Source organism: Oryzias latipes, chromosome 2 (genome assembly GCF_053564925.1).
Source record: "Oryzias latipes strain Hd-rR chromosome 2, Olatipes_Hd-rR_3.1".
NCBI classification, from domain to species: Eukaryota; Metazoa; Chordata; class Actinopteri; order Beloniformes; family Adrianichthyidae; genus Oryzias; species Oryzias latipes.
This window is the reverse complement of record NC_136238.1, coordinates 49,990,448-50,008,230: the sequence shown is the minus strand read 5'-3', so window position 1 is coordinate 50,008,230 and position 17,783 is coordinate 49,990,448. Positions and strand designations below refer to the sequence as shown.

General features: G+C 39.7%; 1 protein-coding gene and 1 long non-coding RNA gene across 4 annotated transcripts in view; both read right to left on the bottom strand.

The window, feature by feature from the left end:
• Window positions 1-17,783, bottom strand: part of LOC144988962 (NLR family CARD domain-containing protein 3-like) — a 207,703-nt gene that overhangs the window by 112,478 nt on the left and 77,442 nt on the right. The window lies entirely within an intron of this gene.
• LOC144989651 (uncharacterized) lies at window positions 9,946-11,972 on the bottom strand. Its single transcript, XR_013653906.1, has 2 exons — window positions 10,646-11,972; window positions 9,946-10,423 (listed from the first exon to the last, which is right to left on the bottom strand). It is a non-coding gene; the product is annotated as an uncharacterized LOC144989651 (long non-coding RNA).

The following is a 17,783-nucleotide window of genomic DNA, read 5'->3' as shown; positions in this document are numbered from 1 at the left end:
GAGCGATCACTTGCTAAAAGAGGCATATTATTATTTTTCTCACTTGTACAGTAAAACTGTACTACAAGAGCAAAGTTAAACTGATCACTGATTTTAGAAAGTTGTAAGAAAATACCTAGAAAAACACTTTTTTTATTAAGGGTTACCTGTTAATGTAGATAAAAATGTTTGCTATTTCCAATTTTGTGCTATTTAATTTAACCGTGTGAAAGTACAGGCAGAATGTAATGACATTTTGTAACAAAATCCCATGTTCTGATTCCACCATGGTTTTTAAAAAGTTATGTATCAAAGCAAAAATACACCCACAAAGTAATTATTTATGCAACAACACAATGCCATTATTCCCAGTTACTTCAGATCGAACTGATTACTTTTAATCTTAGTGACACTTTTCTGTGAGTGGCATGTTTTGTCAGGACTCAAGAATCAACAAGACTCTTTCAAATTCTCCCTGCCAGGTGTGGTAGTGGCTTCATCTTCTCAAAGATTTTAAGGTAATATTTAAAGAAGAAATAGCAAATATAAGAAAACTGTTGAAAGTTTATTTTTCTTGATTTGAGCCATTTTTGAAGGAATGTTAGTCTTTTTTCAGATGGCTTCATCAGGGCTGCATGTAGATCTATCAGAGGGAATCTTAGCAGCAAACTGTCAGAGCAAACTGTCAGAGCTCCAAGGCAGATCTGCAATAGGAACATTTTTCTACTAAGCCAACTGAAAAAGAAAGGGTTGACATCTTTAAATAAAGATACCCTCAGGTGGATGAGATGTTTAATCCCAGAAAATGCACCAGATATTACAGAGAAAAACTTGGACAGGAAGTGGAAGAGACTCCTTTGTGAAAAAGAAGATTTTGGGAAAAACGGCAATCTTGATGAATGGAATTTGAGACCATACATCCGTCCAAATGTTCTTGGCCAGCGGTCAACAGAAAGGAATAATTCTAGATACTGTATCTAACCGGGAATATTTGATCCTTGACGATTCAATAAGCAGCTGAAAAAGGAGAGACAATCCCCCAACAAAACCAAACAGGCAGACCGACACAGTGAAAATATCAAGGAGTTACGTTCAGAAAAAAAGCATCTTGAAACTGAAAATGAGTCCCTCACAGAAAAGCTAGAAGAAGAAAAAATGCTGTAAAAGGGTTATCACTGGAGTCTAGCAGATTAAAATCAAAGATAGCACGCTTCCAATTTGAAGCAGAAGAAAAGGAGCAAAGTGAGGGATGACATGAACTGTCAGACAAGTTCAAAAGTATTTTGGAGGAAAATAAACAGCTGAGAGAGGTTCATGCTGTTGGAGTCTAATGTACTGAAGCTCAGTGAACGCACCAGGCAGAGACGCCTAATGGCCTCTGTCATCTAACCTGTTGTTGGGGGTGTGCAACGCCCCACCCCGCCTCTTAGAAATTGTGTTCTTTATAGGTTGATACCACGGTCGCGTGTGGGCGGAGCTACAAGCTAAAGTTATGGTCTGGTCGCTACATGGAGCGATGTGTTTATCAATGCATGTTAGACACGGAGAATGTGGAGAGATCAGGTTTATTATTTTGAAGAGTTCTACTTGGTAATCATGTTTCCATGTTTGAGTTCATTAAATCATCCCAGAGAAAGTCTCTGCTTTAACTCCTGCAGTGAAAGTTGTGTCTGAATCTGACGCCGTGTTTCCATCTCTGACAGAGTTTGAAGCCAAAGCCCCTCCCACGACTCTCTACCTGTTCACCTGTTCACATCCTCTGCAGCTGAGAGTTTATTTTCCCGCGTGAAATACGAGAGCACAAAATACGGTCATTAGAGGTGAAGCTAAAAAAAGTATTTTTCCGTCAGGAAAAAATGAATTCATAGATTTTCAGCTCTGTTGAACCATTACAATGTTATTTTTTCCTCCATAAATTCAAATGACTTTGACCTGCATCTTTACCAGCTGGTTCAGCGCCTCAGGCTGTGTGTCTGCGTGCGGACTCACGCACACACGGGAGGATCATTAAAGACTGTCACATTTTACAGCAAGAAGCAGAATCCCATCCCTCTGAGCTGTCACTCAAAAGTCATCAAGTCTACGCGTCAGTGAGCTGCTGCTGAATGGAGAGACATGAAAAAAGGTGGAAAGAGCAAACATGAAGAAGAGTTTTCTTCTCTTTCACCGTTTTAGAGCAAAGCTGCAGGCTGACCGTAAAACTCTCCGTAAATCCAAACCGAAGGCAGAACCTCCTCCAGAACCATCAGAACCTGAAATGCCAAACATCACTCTATCAGAACCTCCTCCAAAACCATCAGAACCTGAAATGCCAAACATCACTCTATCAGAACCTCCTCCAGAACCATCAGAACCTGAAATGCCAAACATCACTCTATCAGAACCTCCCTGAGCCGAGGAGAACCCACTTTCCCTAAGAACATCTGGGAACGTGTGACCTTCAGTGAACAACATATATGTTTAATAATTAAGTTGCACATAACACAAAAGAGGAATGCATGAAAAGATGAGGCTGGAGGGACATGAAGGACGCCATAGTCACAGCCCTCCACACTGCATTGTCCCACCTGGAGAAACAGGGGAGCTATGTGCGGATGCTCTTTGTGGATTACAGCTCAGCGTTTAACACCATTCTCCCTCACAAACTGGTAAATAAACTGATGGAACTAGGACTTCCACACTCCACCTGCTCTTGGATCAAGAGCTTTCTTTCTGGTCGCAGTCAGAGAGTGAGAGTGGGCCCACACACATCCAAGGCCCTCACACTCAGTACTGGCTCCCCACAGGGCTGCGTGCTAAGCCCCCTGCTCTACACCCTGTACACCCATGACTGCATTCCTGCTCACCACAGCAACACCACTGTCAAATTCGCAGATGATACGACAGTGGTGGGACTCATTTCGGGGGGAGATGAGTCTGCTTATAGAGACGAGGTGGATCAGTTGACGATGTGGAGTAGGGAGAACAATCTGCTCCTCAATACCACAAAGACCAAGGAGGTCATTATTGACTTCAGGAGGAAGAAAACTGCTGTTTCTCCACTGTTCATCAGCGGGGTCTGTGTGGAGAGAGTGCCAGACTTCCGCTTCCTGGGGGTCCACATAGAGGAGGATCTAACCTGGGGAGTAAACACCTCTGAGCTGCTGAAAAAGGCCCAGCAGAGACTGCACTTCCTAAGGGTGCTTAGGAAAAACAACATCTCCCAGAGACTGCTGGTGTCCTTCTATCGATGCTCCATTGAGAGCATCCTCACGTACTGTGTCTGTGTGTGGTTCAGCAGATGCACAGTGGCTCAGAGGAAAGCTCTCCAGAGGGTCATTAACACGGCACAGAGGATCACCGGCTGCCCTCTCCTCCCTCTGGAAGAACTCCACAGCTCGCGCTGCCTCAAAAAAGCCCAGGACATTCTTAAGGACACTTCACACCCTGGACACTCCCTCTTTGAACTGTTGTCATTAGGGAGAAGGTTCATGTCAATCAAAACCAGGACTGACAGATTCAAGGAAAGGTTTTATCCCGTAGCAATAACTACATTAAACGCTGTAAAGAACAAGCCATAAATGAAACATGACAGAATGTTCACGCGTGTGTGGGTTATGTCTGTATTTTGTCTGTTATGTCTGTTATGCTGTATTTTATATTGTTTTTATACTATTTATTTTATATTGTTTTTATGCTATTTATTTTATATTGTTTTTATACTATTTTATTGTGATTTTACTATTTGACTATTTTTGCACTTTAATCTCGTTGTACAATGTTGCAATGACAATAAAGACTATCTATCTGTCTATCTGTATCTGTTTATGAATCTCTGTAATAATATCAATACAAAGACGTGTTTTTCCTGTGGGACGGGAGACGATACAAAATCAATGCATCTCTGTTATTGTGCAGGAATAAATCTTCAGAGTTTTGCGGGTGCAGGCGGCAGTGGGATGAAGACAATAGTCCCGTGCAGGGCTCTACTCGTCACCCCTCCACTGTGGTCTAACAGAAGGAGATGGACACATCCTTGACCTAAACACCTACTACAAAAGTTTGGTCGGTTTCCTTGGAGAGGACTCTGAGAATGAAGACTCTCTCTTCATCTTCATGCAGGAGGAACGTCTGTTTCCAGACCACCTCATTGAAAAGGAGGAAGTTTTTCAATCTCTCTCCAAGAAAAGTGATTATGAGGAACTTTGTGGTCAGTTGCTCCAACCAGTACTGCTGGCCCTCAAAACTTATTTGGAAAAGTCTGTCAAGGAACATCTCCCTGGGGGGAATTTGGGATGCAGGAGAGCATGTGAGAAGATGAACTAAAGCAGCTCCAAAACACAACAAGGATCCAGAAAGGATATTCAGTGTGTTAGACTATCTTGTTCACCATAGGCCTAACGCATCTGCTGTTACAAATGAAGCATATCTGATGTCCTCCTACAATAAGACATCAGAGTGGGTGTCTCAGTTATGTCCAGAAAAGCTGGAACAACTACTAGGTGATGTAAGAAAAAGAAGAAAGGAGCTGGAGGCTAAATCCAAAGTAAGGGAGGCCAGCATCACAGAGAGCCATGAAGAGAAGCAACTAAAAGCAGTGGAGGCTTTGGCAGAAAGCAGGAGAAAACATTTGAAAAGAAGAAGAACTTGACTGGAATAATCACTGATGCAGGTCTTTGGCAATCAGAGGAAGATGATAGTAACATGGAGAAGTGTGACGGTGATGCTGAGAGATTCAGAGCTCTAACAAATCAGCTTCATTTCCAGCAGGAAGTGCTGCAGCAGGACCCCAGGGGAAGGAAGGATGTTTTCATTGTTTCCAGAATAGACAGTACAGGGAAAGCTAGAAGTAAGCCATGGACTGAACTTAAAGATAACTTAATGTTTCTCATCCAATCTGCTGTGGCTGCAGGTTCTTCTCAGAGTCTCCAAGTGTGCCCAAGAAAAGAGGACCGTCCCATCCTTACCAGGTAAAAGGGTACGCCACTCATCTGCAGATGGTCAAGTCTACATTGGAAAAGTTATTTCCCAAGTCCCTGGACTTCCATCCTGGTTTAATGTAATTTATGAAGGAGATGAAGCTGTGTAGAGCTACAAACTGATGGAAGGAGGTCTGGAGATCATCATTGAAAGCTCCTGACTGTTGCTGGGTTATTGAGTATTGTGGATGTTTGGATGAAGGCTAATGAAACTAAAAATAAATGGTTTATTCACTTGAAATGTGTGTGTTTTACCCTCTAAAATTGCCTTAGAGAAGGAAAAAAATGACTTAAATGTTGAATCAAATGAACCAATAAATGAATTACCCTAATTATATTAATCAGTTAAAAAAATGTTATAAATTTGCTGAAGCACCCTAAGAATGTCCTGTGAAAATTGGAGTGTTTGGAGCAAAAAAAGGGAAGATGTGATATCTAGAAAAAGAAAAAACATTTTTGCTCATTTTAATGTTTTTTTCCTGTAGTTTTCCCATTGTTTTCTATTCACAAAACAATATAGATCATTTAGATTTAAAATGTTAATAACTTGTTTAATTTTAAGTCTATTGAGCTAATTTTATTTGTTATTTTGTTCAGAATTGTTCTATCATGTGTGGTCACATTTTTTCTGACTGGGTCTTAAAATCTTTTGTCTTGTGGTCCCAACTGTGTTAGGAAAAGGTCAAACCCCCTGATATCCACTAAAGAAACCTGAGAGAATCAGCTGCTGATATAAAACCCAAATCTGAAGGAGAAATCAGTGAGAGATGAACTAAGAGCTTCTCTGTCTGTGCGATGAAGGTGACATACCTATGTGGTGGAGCTGCAGCTGTGGTTTCCAGATGACATCCAGCAGTCTGCGCTGACGACAGAGCTCCTCCTCGTACTGGACGATGGTTCCTTCACAGAGTCTGCAGATTTCTTCAGCAGCAGCAGCTAGTCGCTGGCTGATCAACTCTCTCAGAGACTGAAGGGAAGACATGGTTCCTGCTCCGATCTTCAGCTCCAACTCCCACAAACACCGCCGTCCTCTTCACTGCAGCTCCGATCGATCATCTGCTACAGTGCTAGTCTCACAATCACAGCAATCCACGTTGTCTTTCCGTTCAACACTTCTTCACTCATTTACGACACTTTGGAAAATGCTGAGAGTTCCCACACGAACCACGTATCGTCCTTTCTGTCCAAAAACCTCACAAACGTCCCAACAAAACACCACCGACCTCTGAACACAAGCTAACGCTGCTAGCCTGCTAACAAGCTAATGCTGCTAGCTCCTCGTGCTGTTCTTCGTCTTTGTTTGGCTAACAGCGTCATGGTGCTTTAGCGCCACCAGCTGGTCTGGAGTGTTGTCTGTCGCTCACATAATGATGTCGATGGCGGCATGAAATCGCTTCTTTTTCACCATTACTGGCAAATAAAAGAAAAAGTGGCAGTTTTCATTAAAAAAAAACTATTCTGTCACTAATCTTTTTCGACCAGAAAAAGAGCAACCTAAATGGAGACGTGGGAACGGGACGTGCTTTCCGGTTCCGGCTAATGATGTTAGTCGCCATTTTGTCGTCTGCAGCCAGTTTTTTTTTTAACTTTATTAACAATTGAGGTAACTTTTTTTTTTAACAAACTTTATTGTACATTTTTCAATTTACAGACATTCACAGTCACTTACTTGCACAATAAACAATTGTTAATATCAAACACACATATAAGACTGAAAAAACGAAAAATAGTAATATTTTTAACAATGTGTGTGCCTTTTTTTTTTTTTTTTCAATAGATGCTCATATACAAACCAAATTAGGGTGAACAAACGTTATAAATGCACATATAGAAAGAAAAAGAAATAAAAATGAAATAATAAGGAAAAGGCAAGGCCAAAACAATTCAAAATAATAATACTTTTGATATATTTTGATAAATGACTGTAGTTTTCTTGTTTTTGTTAGGAATGCATTTAAGACACTTATAATAATCAGAAAAATAATTCAAAATACTAAATAAAGGGCATGTATTTTTCCATTTACACAAATGAATGAAATGTTTGCATAAAATAATAACAACATTAATGACATCAGAAATTCCCGGGTCCAGATTTTCCATATAGAAAAGAACATCATATAAGGAAAAAAAGGGAATATTTAAAATTTTGAGTGACAACCAATTGTGTATATCAGACCAAAATATTTTAACCTGGTTGCAACTGTAAAACAGATGTTCTAATGTTTCAGTTTCAGATGAACAGAATATGCATGGTTCCGATTCAAATTTGAATCTTTTATGTAAAAAATCTCCAACAGGGTAAATTTTAGATATTATTTTAAAATGCGTTTCTTTCATTTTAGGAGGAAGTGGGTACTTTGTGTATAAAGAAAAAGATTTGTTCATTTGGGTGGTTTCTAAATCGCATCTATTGTTTATACTTAAGTTGCAGAAAATTAATTGTTTAAAGGTTAGAGTTATTAATTTATTGTTGCATTTTTTATCTTTTAGGGGAATATTATTAATTTTCAGCTCCGAAAGTTGTGGTTTGATTTCATTGTATTGTAGTATGTTTTGAATGAGATTAAGTAGAGGTATGGGAATTGCTTTACAGACTTTGTTATAACAGTTACTAGAATCCTTAATCTTGTATTTGGTTACAAACTCATAGTATGATAACAGCCTTCCATCAGTACGCATCAAGTCATGGACAAAATACACACCATTATCATACCATTCAGACATAAACAAGGATTTCTTGTTTACAGTTATAAATCTGTTGTTCCATAAAACAGTGTTGTGAGGGGAGAAGTTATGGTTGAAAAGCATCTTCCCAAATTCTAAGGCTTGTTTGTAAAAGTTTGATAGTTTTATTGGTACTTTTGAAATATTATAATCACACTTCAGCAAAAACTCCAGTCCCCCGACCTTACCGAAGAGTTTGTTTGGGATATGATACCACATAGAATGAGGCTGGGAAATACAACCTTTTAACCATTTCATTCTAAAAGCTACAATCTGTGATTCAACATCTAAAGCTTTTAAACCGCCATTTTAATAATCTCTGACCAATTGTGATTTTCGTATATAGTGAGTCTTATTTTTCCAAATAAATTTAAAGAGAATAGAATTAGACAACTTGATGTTCTTTGGGGATGTATATAATGAGTGACAGGGATACACAAGTCTTGAAAAACCTTCCGCTTTGGATAATAGAATGCGGCCAAATATTGATAGGCCACGTCCCAACCATTGATTTAAAGTTTTCTGTATTGTTTTTAGTCTGGGAGTGATATTTAAACTTTCTCTATCATTACTATTTTTTGTTATTATTAGACCAAGATATTTCACTTCACTTTTTACAGGTATGTTTTCAATAATACTTTGATTGCAGGTATGTATAGGTAAGATTTCACATTTTTTGAGATTTAGGGTAAGGCCAGATGCTCTTGAAAACAAAAGTATTTTATTGATAACAACAGGTACCATATTTTTATTCTTTAAAAATAAAGCTGTGTCATCAGCAAATTGACTAATTTTAAATTCCCTGTCGAAAATGTTAATACCCTCAAAATCTGGAGAATATTTAAGAAAGATGGCTAGTAATTCCGCTGAAATTATGAACAACAGCGGGCTAATTGGACATCCTTGGCGAACACCTCTATTGACAGGAAAACTGTTTGAGAAACCTCGGTTGAGTGCAATGTTGCTACTTATGTCTTTGTAGAACATTTTAATTATGTTACAAAATTTTGATTCAAAGCCAAAGGTTTTCAAGGCATTAAACAAAAAGGCGTGTTTTAATGAGTCGAAGGCCTTAAAAAAATCCAAAAAAAGGATAAGACTTTCCTGAGGAATAATTTGATTGTAATCTAATATATCTAAGATTAAGCGAGTGTGGTGGTGAATATGTCTCCCCTTAATAAAGGCTGATTGTGATTCGTCTATGATCTGAGATATTCCAGATTTCAGTCTGTTAGCATAGATATGTGCTAGTATTTTATAGTCACAACAAAGAAGTGTGATTGGTCTCCAATTATCAATTAATAACACATCTTTGCCTGGTTTGGGTAAAAGGGAAATAATGCCTCTTTTCATTGTTGGTGACAACATCTGTTCGTCGATGCATTCATTGAATGCCTCAAACAACATTTCTCTGATGTCAGTCCAAAAGTGTTTATAAAACTCAGCTGTAATTCCATCAGGTCCCGGTGATTTACCACTGGCCATCTGGGAAACAGCTTTATCAAGCTCATCTATAGTAAGTTCAGATTCCATGAGATCTCTAAATGTCTCGTCTATTTTAGGGACTTTATCATAGATTAACCTTTCAAATAAAAGTGTGTTTTGATTTGAATATTGAGTAGTGTAAAGATTTTTATAGAAGTTGGTGATATAATCCTTAATATTGTTTTGATCGTCTACTAGAAAGTTTTCTATCTGTAGCTTAGTGATTGTTTTTTTCCTTTGTCTACTTTTTTCCAAGTTAAAAAAGTAAGTTGAATTTTTTTCTCCATCTTCCATCCACTTTGCCTTTGAACGAATAAATGCTCCTTTGGCTTTTTCGGTATAGAGTTCATCTAATTTAGATTGCAATTTGTTAATTTCAATGACATTTTCCTCACTCAGTTGAGTTAAATTACACAAAGTGTTTAATTTTGAAATTATTTCAGTCTGTTCTTGTCTTTTTTTTCTAGCCAAAATTTTTCCTTCTACAATTGCAATTTTTCTAATATTAAATTTCAACCACTCCCATCTATTAATAGGAGACAGGTATTGTATTTCTTTTATTTCAGGAATAAGTGATTTGATTTTTTTACAAAAGTTTTTGTTATTTAAAAGGCTATTATTGAATTTCCAGTGGGATGTTCCATTTTTTGGTTGATTTTTTTCAGGGGAAAGAGCCAAAGTGATAGCACAGTGGTCAGTGAGAGGAGAGTGGGAGATATTACAATTTAAGGTTAAAGATGTTAGATTACTTGTTACTAACCAGTAATCAATCCTTGAGCGTTGAGAGTGTTGAGAGTTATTCCAGGTGTATTGAAGCTTATTTGGATTTTGTCTACGCCAAATGTCGATAAGGTCGAGAGAGTTAGAAAATTCAGAAATAATTTTATTGAAATGAAGAGAGTTGTGTTGAGTTGGATGTCTGTCTTGGTTTTCATCTGGTACTACGTTAAAATCACCTGCAACAATAATCTTGTCAGTTGCATACATCTGTTTCCAGTTGATTATCTTGTGATTTATGTTTGTGAGGAATTTCTGATTTTTTGTCCTATTATTGAAACCATAAATGTTAACAAGAATATATTTAGTGTCATCCACCTCAATGTTAACCATTAGCCAATGACCTTCTCTGTCACTTTTATGATCAACAATTTTACCATCAAAATTATGTAAGAAAATTGCCACTCCTGCTGAACGAGGACTTCCATGAGATAAATAAATGTTTCCACTGCCCCACTGAGATTTCCAAAAATCAAAATCTTCTTCACTACTGTGTGTCTCTTGAAAGAAAAAACAGTTCACGTTAACTTGTGCCTTACAGTAAAGAAAAATTGCCTTGCGCTTTGTTACATTCTTAAAACCACGAACATTCAAAGATAACAAAGAAAGAACCATAAAGAATAGCTGGAAAGCAATTAACTCCATAAAGGGCTATAATGCAATTTCACATTTTTCTAATCGGTTTTCTCAAAGCTGTAATAACATTCAACACAATAACATACCAGCTTTGGATTTATTTTCTCTCTTCTTCTTCAGGAAGATGTCTTTGTCCATTCAGTCTAGATGAAGGAGTGTTGGTTTCAAGCAGTGACCTGATGACCATCGATGACCGCGTAGCCGTCCTTTAAAAAGGCCTTGAGTCCTCTCTTCCTCGCCTCCTCCACTCTCGGCCAAAGACGCTGACGAGTCTCCCTGTCTTCTTTGCAAAAGTCTTCTTTGAAGCGAACATTTAGATCTTTGCAGATTTTTGCATTTTTTGACATTCTCCAGACTTGGTCTCGAACCACTCTCATTCCAAACTGGATGATAATCTGTCTTGGTTGGTTATTTTTTCCTTTCTGTCCCAGTCGATGCACTGTGTCCACTGAGTGTCGTAGTTCCTCAACGTTGACCGACATCACTTTGGAAAGGATCTTGAGAGTTTCATCTCGTGTGATTTCCCCTTCTTTCTCAGGAAGGCCAATAAGTCGCAAAGACCATCTTCTTTTATATCTTGCATGTTCCAGACACATTTCACGGAGAGAAGCATTTTCTTTTTGCATAGACACCATCTGCAGTTTGAGGCGGTTCACATCTTCCACAACACTTTTAACAGCAGCTGTATTTGTATCAACAGATTCTTTAACTTGTTTAACTGCATCTGTGATCTCTTGCAGTTGAAACTCATATCCTTTCAGATATTCGCTTTGAGTGTCAAACTTGGTTGTCAGGGTTTGAATTGCGTTAAAGAGGACACTGTTGGATATTTCCTCCTTGCGTTCTTGTGGAGCATTCTTTTTAATCTTTTTAGGGTTTGGGCTTTTTACCGGTGTATGATGTCTGTTGACTCTCGTCTGATCCTGTGAGATGTCTTCCTGTTCCTCCATCCATTCAACTTCTCCCTCGCTGCACGTCTGTCCTGAAGCCACTAGATGGTACTCATGGTCTTTGCTAGTGTTAGCCATTTCTTCACGTCGAAGTTTGAAAAATATAACGAAAACAGTGGTAAACAAACCTCTTTCAAGCTGAATCGGTTTGAGAGTTCTTTGCTGGTATTTTCTTTAGCTTTGGTTGAACTTGTCATATAGAAAGAGTTATTATTTCAGGTAAAGCGTCGGAGCCCCGAAAAAAGTAACCGCTTATTCCGCCATCTTGGTAACAATTGAGGTAACATACATTAAATACGAACAATAACCATGTAATCAACATTGCCAAATAAAAAATATTAACATAGAAAATAAAGAATAAAGGAAATAAAAACAAAAAGATAATGAACATAGGACACAAATAAATAAAAGCAAATAAGTAAAATAAAAATAAAAGAACATAGAACCAATCTATATGGTCTAATACTGGTTAGGGGTACTCGTGAAGTTTGTATCTCTGAACAAAACTAAGCAATTTCAAGCCATTCTTCTTTTTCATGTAATGCAGTGATTGAAAGTAAAAATAGTGCTCTTTATGAAATGTTATAAAAAGTGGTTTGGTCTTCAAATTTGTATTTTTGTGTATATAAAACTTTCCTTGCAATATAAGGATATTAAGAACAGTATTTTCTGGCTTATTATGCAATACCACACCGAATAAAACATTTTTTGCATGTAAATGCAATTTTGGAAGAATACCAAAAACAGAAATGTCTGTAGCCAGGTCTTCTTGGGCTTATTTAACCGAAAGAAAAAGAAGACTAATATATTTCCTGGACAACACAGGTCCTCACGAACGGAAATATGCAACAATCTGAAAATTATGACCTAAACTATTAGTAGGAAAAGTGAAATCACCTCCTTTCAGGGTTTTTGGAAAAAAATAGTTTAAATATTATATTATATATGAATATATCAAACAAATTTTCCACGTATGGGATCAATAAAGTAATTCTGATTCTGATCATCCATCTAATTTACTTTCTGCATTGACTTTGTTTATTTTAAGTGTCATCAAATTTTGAACAATTTTAAAATTAAAAACATAATAATAGAGGTGGATCTTTACTTCTGACAAACATTGTTCTCTTTTTCCTTTTGTTTGATCCTACTACCAAATTAAAATGAATAATAATTATTAATAAAAGCATTATTTTGTTTGTTTAAGCCACAATGTTTTTCCTCTTTTAAATCAGTACATTTTTTTAGCTGTACCCTTTATACATGTAAACACCATAAATGATCACATGTGAAAGAGGAAAACTAATTAGGATTAATAAATAATAATAACTATAATATAATAAAACATCAGAACCAAAGAAAGTGGTCTGAGAAGAAGCAGCTCTGAAGCTCTGCAGCTGACGGTGCAGCTTCAGGACTCATGAGGAGGACCACACTGCAGCGCCTCCTGCTGGAGCATCAGAGAGTCTGCAGACAGAAGATCCTTCCAACAGCAAAGAGGTCTGCAGGAGCTCTTTCCACCACCAGCAACAACCTGAACCAAGCAGGACCTACAAGAAGTTCAGCCACTAAACTTCCACAACTCTGTCATTTCCTTTCAGAAGCTCTGAGCTCCGTCTGAGTCTGCAGAGATGCTGAGCTGCTCAGCTGCTGCAGCTCCCACAGTCACATGAAGGTCTGCAGCTGCAGCAGGAAGTCCAGATGTTTGCAGCTGCTGCAGCTCCCACAGTCACGTGACTTTGGAAGTCTTAGCTCCTCCTCCTCACCATCACTGTGACTGTTGACGTCTTCCAACTCCTCCAGAAAGCTGTTTTCTGATGAAGCTCTAACATCTCCTCCCTGTTGCTGCTTTCAGTCCAAACTCACTCTGTTCATGTCAATTCACTCCAGAGAAAATCCTTTTTCTGGGAAGAATTTGCTCCAAGTTTTCCTCCAACTAAGAATCTGCAAACCCAGATGAGAACTCCCAGCAGGAAAAGAATTCATCTGCAGGAAACTAGAAAAAGGCCTTTTTGTAGGAGGAAACCATTCCAGATCTTTACAAACACCACAAATCCCAACTTTTCCTCCACTTAGCCTGAGTTTGGCTTCCAGGAAGCGGTGTGTGTTCAAGCTCCGCCCCCATCTCATGAAGCCCCTCCTCCAACATGAGGCCACTGGGGAATTCTGAATGAACCTTTACATTTCAACAGACATTTCAAGCTAAAAACAGGAAAAAAACTCTCTTCATGTTTGAAAACAATCAAAGATTCAAACAGGAAGAGAAAACAAGGTTTGTCAGGAAATCAACAGATTTGATTGATTGTAAATCTTCTTCCTGTTGGAGTTTGATGAATGGAAGTAGAATGTGTAGAAAGTCAGTTGATGTTTTCCATTTCAGTAAATGAAGGTTTGATCTGCAGATTTCCTGATCCCTTTCTGACTGGGATCCAGACCTGATCTAGACGGGACTCATGAGGAAGCAAACAGCACAGAAACTGCTCTGAATGTTCCCTCTTCTTCACTTTCTGTCTGACTTCAACCATGAAGGGACTTGAACCCTCAACCTTCTGATCCATGAGGCCACATGGTCTGAGAGAACATCCAGGTCCAGCTGCAGGTGGAGGACAGCATCATCCAGCCGTCACAGACTGGGGGCGGAGCCTGGAGATGACTGCTGAAGGTCAGAGGGCGGAGCTTCATCAGGATGAAGGTGCTGCTTGGATTCTGCTTTGATGTCCGTCTGTTCTCAGTCCCTTCATGGCTGCTGCTCAGAGCTGTTTCTGGATCTTTCTGGAGAATTCCTGTCTTTACTGATCCAAATGTGGGATTTCTGTTTTTCTTTGGACTTTTCTTGATTTCAGGCTTTTAGCTTCTGGAACTTTCTTTGTTTCTATGCTTTAACTTCCAAACGGGTTTATCTGAGACAATCTGATTGTTTTTCATTTGACTTTCTAGGAACTTTCTGTTTCATCTTTGAGGATTTGGACTTTTGAAAGACTTTTAGCTGCAGTTTCATCCTTTGAAGCAGATGGATCTGAATCTAGAGTCAAAGATTCTAAGGAAATCCTGGATTCACAGACATTTGACTGAATTTCTGTCTGGATCAGAAACCAACAGCAGACATCTCAAGCCGTCATCTGTTCCTAATGTTCATTCCCCGCCATCATTGAAAGCTTTTGGAATAGTCCCTAAAGCCAGCGATGGGGCCGCTTTGGAGCCTGAACTCATCACTCGGTGTCACGGTGGCAGAGAGATGACAGATCCCAAATCTGAGGCTGAAATGATCACGTCCTACCAGCTCCACTCTGGATTTGGGACCATAAACCTTTGAAGATGTTGGAGCATTGTTGGAGAATAGACTGACAACATTTGTTTGGAAGAAAGATTGACCTTTGACCCCTCCCTCATGTGTTCCACATCCAGCTGCAGACACACCACTACAGCTCCCATTCCACTTCTGATCCAGCAGTTAGAACCAGAGCCTGCATTTGCAGCAGGTTCCACTGATCCACACAGGGGGACGTCCTAAGGGGCGGAGTCAGCCACTGGAGAAATGGGGGTCACTCTGGGCCTTTCTGTGTTAATTCAGTTTGAATCTCATGAAGAACATTTCAAAAATCCACATTTGGATCAGGCGTCTTCATCAGAGCACAACTCATGTTTCCAGGACTGTGACTCACCAATAGATCCTCATTTCCTTTTTTCTTCTTTTTTTAACTTGTCCTGTCCAACAGCTGGGTAGGCATATGAGAGCTGAGGGCCTCTTGTGTTGGACATATTTTACTTTAACAAGAGGGGTTATTAATCTTCAGACAAACCAGAGGTATGTCTGGATAAACCCCTTTCCTGCAGATCACAGACTGCTAAGTTAACAGTTTGGTCTCTCAATTCCTGCTGCAGTCACTTCATGGAGAGTAAAGATGAACATAGGATGAGGCTCAGTGAAGGTTCTTGATACGTCTGATAAGGTTCTAGAAGGACCAATCCATCTGTGATCAGATAGATGAAGGCTTGAGGATGACTACTAATCTCTGAGACAGCTGAACCCAACAGAGAAGAAGATAGTTTGACACAACTGGACACAGATGTTGGGGAATACTTGGTGGAGTTGAAGCTATTTCAACATTTCATTGATAGATTACTTTAATGATTGAAAAGAACTAAAATGCTTTGTGATTCAGAAACGAGCTGCAGTCTGATCGGTGTCTGCAGACAGGAACTTTTTCATTTGATACAACAAGAATTGGTGAAGATATGAGCCCTTTATGTCTCTGACTTTGATGTTTGATTTTTCTTTGAATTTGATCATTTGATTCTTTTCAATTGTTCTATTTTTAATGGACAGAAATGAGTTTATGAATCAAAAAAAATGACCAAAATGATGATTCTAAGTGATTCTATGGTTCTAATACTCAGACTAATGTTTAGAAATGATCTAAAAAGGACATTGAAGGAGTTTGAGAGAACAGATTTCTGCTTTATTTCAATAAGAAAAGAACAAATTCAAAGTTAGTTGTTAGTTTTTACCTCTGATAATCCTAAAATGTGTGCTTTTATTGTGAAAAACCGTTTCCAAAGTGGATCCAGGAGCTAAATGGAGCTGAGAGTCTGGATGGAGTAGAAACTGGTTTCTCTCTAAATGGGAACATTTCTTCTTCTCCTCATCCAAACCCCAGTTGTTGCCGGGTAGACTTTCAAGAATGTTCCCGTTTCTGAAACATGGATTTATTTCTGGAAGACGCCATTTTTGTCCCTAAATGTTGGATTCAGTGTGAATTCCAGTCCCACTCCCAGCATTCCTGCTCCTCTTTAGCTCCTCCTCTTCCTCCTGATCAAAGTTTGAAGCCCAGAGCCAAAAGTGCGTCTGCAGCTGCTTCTGCTCCAGCAGCCGCTCCCTCTGCTCCTCCTGCCTCTCCTCCTCTGGGAGCTCCTGCATCCTCCTGACTCCTCCCTGTCCTCCAGCATCATCAGGAGGCTTTCAAAAGGCTTTCTGGAAGGTTCCAAAGCAGAAAGCTTCATCCTTTGAAGATGGAGGAAGACTCCAACACTGACAGACAGACAGGAAGTCTCCTGGTTTTTCTGCTTCAGAAGGTTTCTGGGAAACTGCAGAGTTTTCTTTGTGGAGCTAAAGAGCTGCTGTCAGTCTGCTTTGGTCCATCAGGAATGAAGGTCAGGACTGAGAGGAACCTGAAGAAAGTGACTCTTCATCATCTGCTGCTGAAGAAGACAGAGGAAGATCCACTGTGAGAGCAGCTGCAGAAAGCTTTCTGCTGTTTTTCTCCTCTGAGAGAGTTTGGAGTTCCCAGCAGTTTGAGTGGAGCTGAAGCAGCAGAGCTGAAACAGACGTTCTTCTGCTCCCATTCAGCATGAACGGACAGATCCACTGAAGGCCTGAAGGCCTGAAGCTCTGGCTTCCAACACGTCTGCATGGATCCAAGCGTGTGCAGTGTGTGCTGACATGCTGTTCTCTGAGGAACATGTTGGTGTCTGACTGGATCTGAGGACACAAACAGCTGCTGACATCTGAGAGGGTCAAGCTGCAGAGTGGCTCCTCAAAGCTCACGTCTCTGCTGCTTCTGTCTGGATCCACCACTAAAAGGACTGTCCAGAGTCGGTCCTGATCCGGTTCCAGTCTTTCTGGCTCCAACTTCTCTTTGCTGTCAGGAAGCCTTCATGTTCTCTGCCTTCCTCACATTTCTGTCTTCTTTCTGGGCTTGAAGCCCAAAAGGAGCTGGAAGCTGCTGACTTCAGTCTGATCCCATGTTCTGGATCATCCGTGTTCCTGAAACACGCTGCTGGAGCCGTGATCAGAGGAACCGGAGAACCTCCCAGAACATGCAGACACATGTGGAACTGTTCTGATCATCTGTGTGTGTGTTGACAGTGAAGGAGAGCTTTGTCTTTGAAAAACCTTTATTGACTCTGACAGAGTTTCAGCTTGAATCCATGTGGTTTTCATTCTTCCATTGAAGTCGTCTCCAGAAACTAAAGATCTGCTGAATCAATGCTCCTCTGAGAACTTTGGAGCTTCTCTCTGCATCTGTTCCACACTTGAATGTGCAGAAGATCAAAGCGCCGGACGCTCTGAGCTTCAGCGTTCCAGTCAGCAGCTGCTGAACCAAAGCCAGCAGCAGGTGAGGATCTGGGCCTCAAAGCAAACGGACAGAAAGATGAATGGTTCCGATTTCTCCTGGACACATCCATTGGGAGGGGCTCTGGCATGTCCCCTCAGGGTGGAGGCCCCCGGTGAAAACCCAGGACATGCTGGGGAGACGAAGCTCCGCCCACCTCT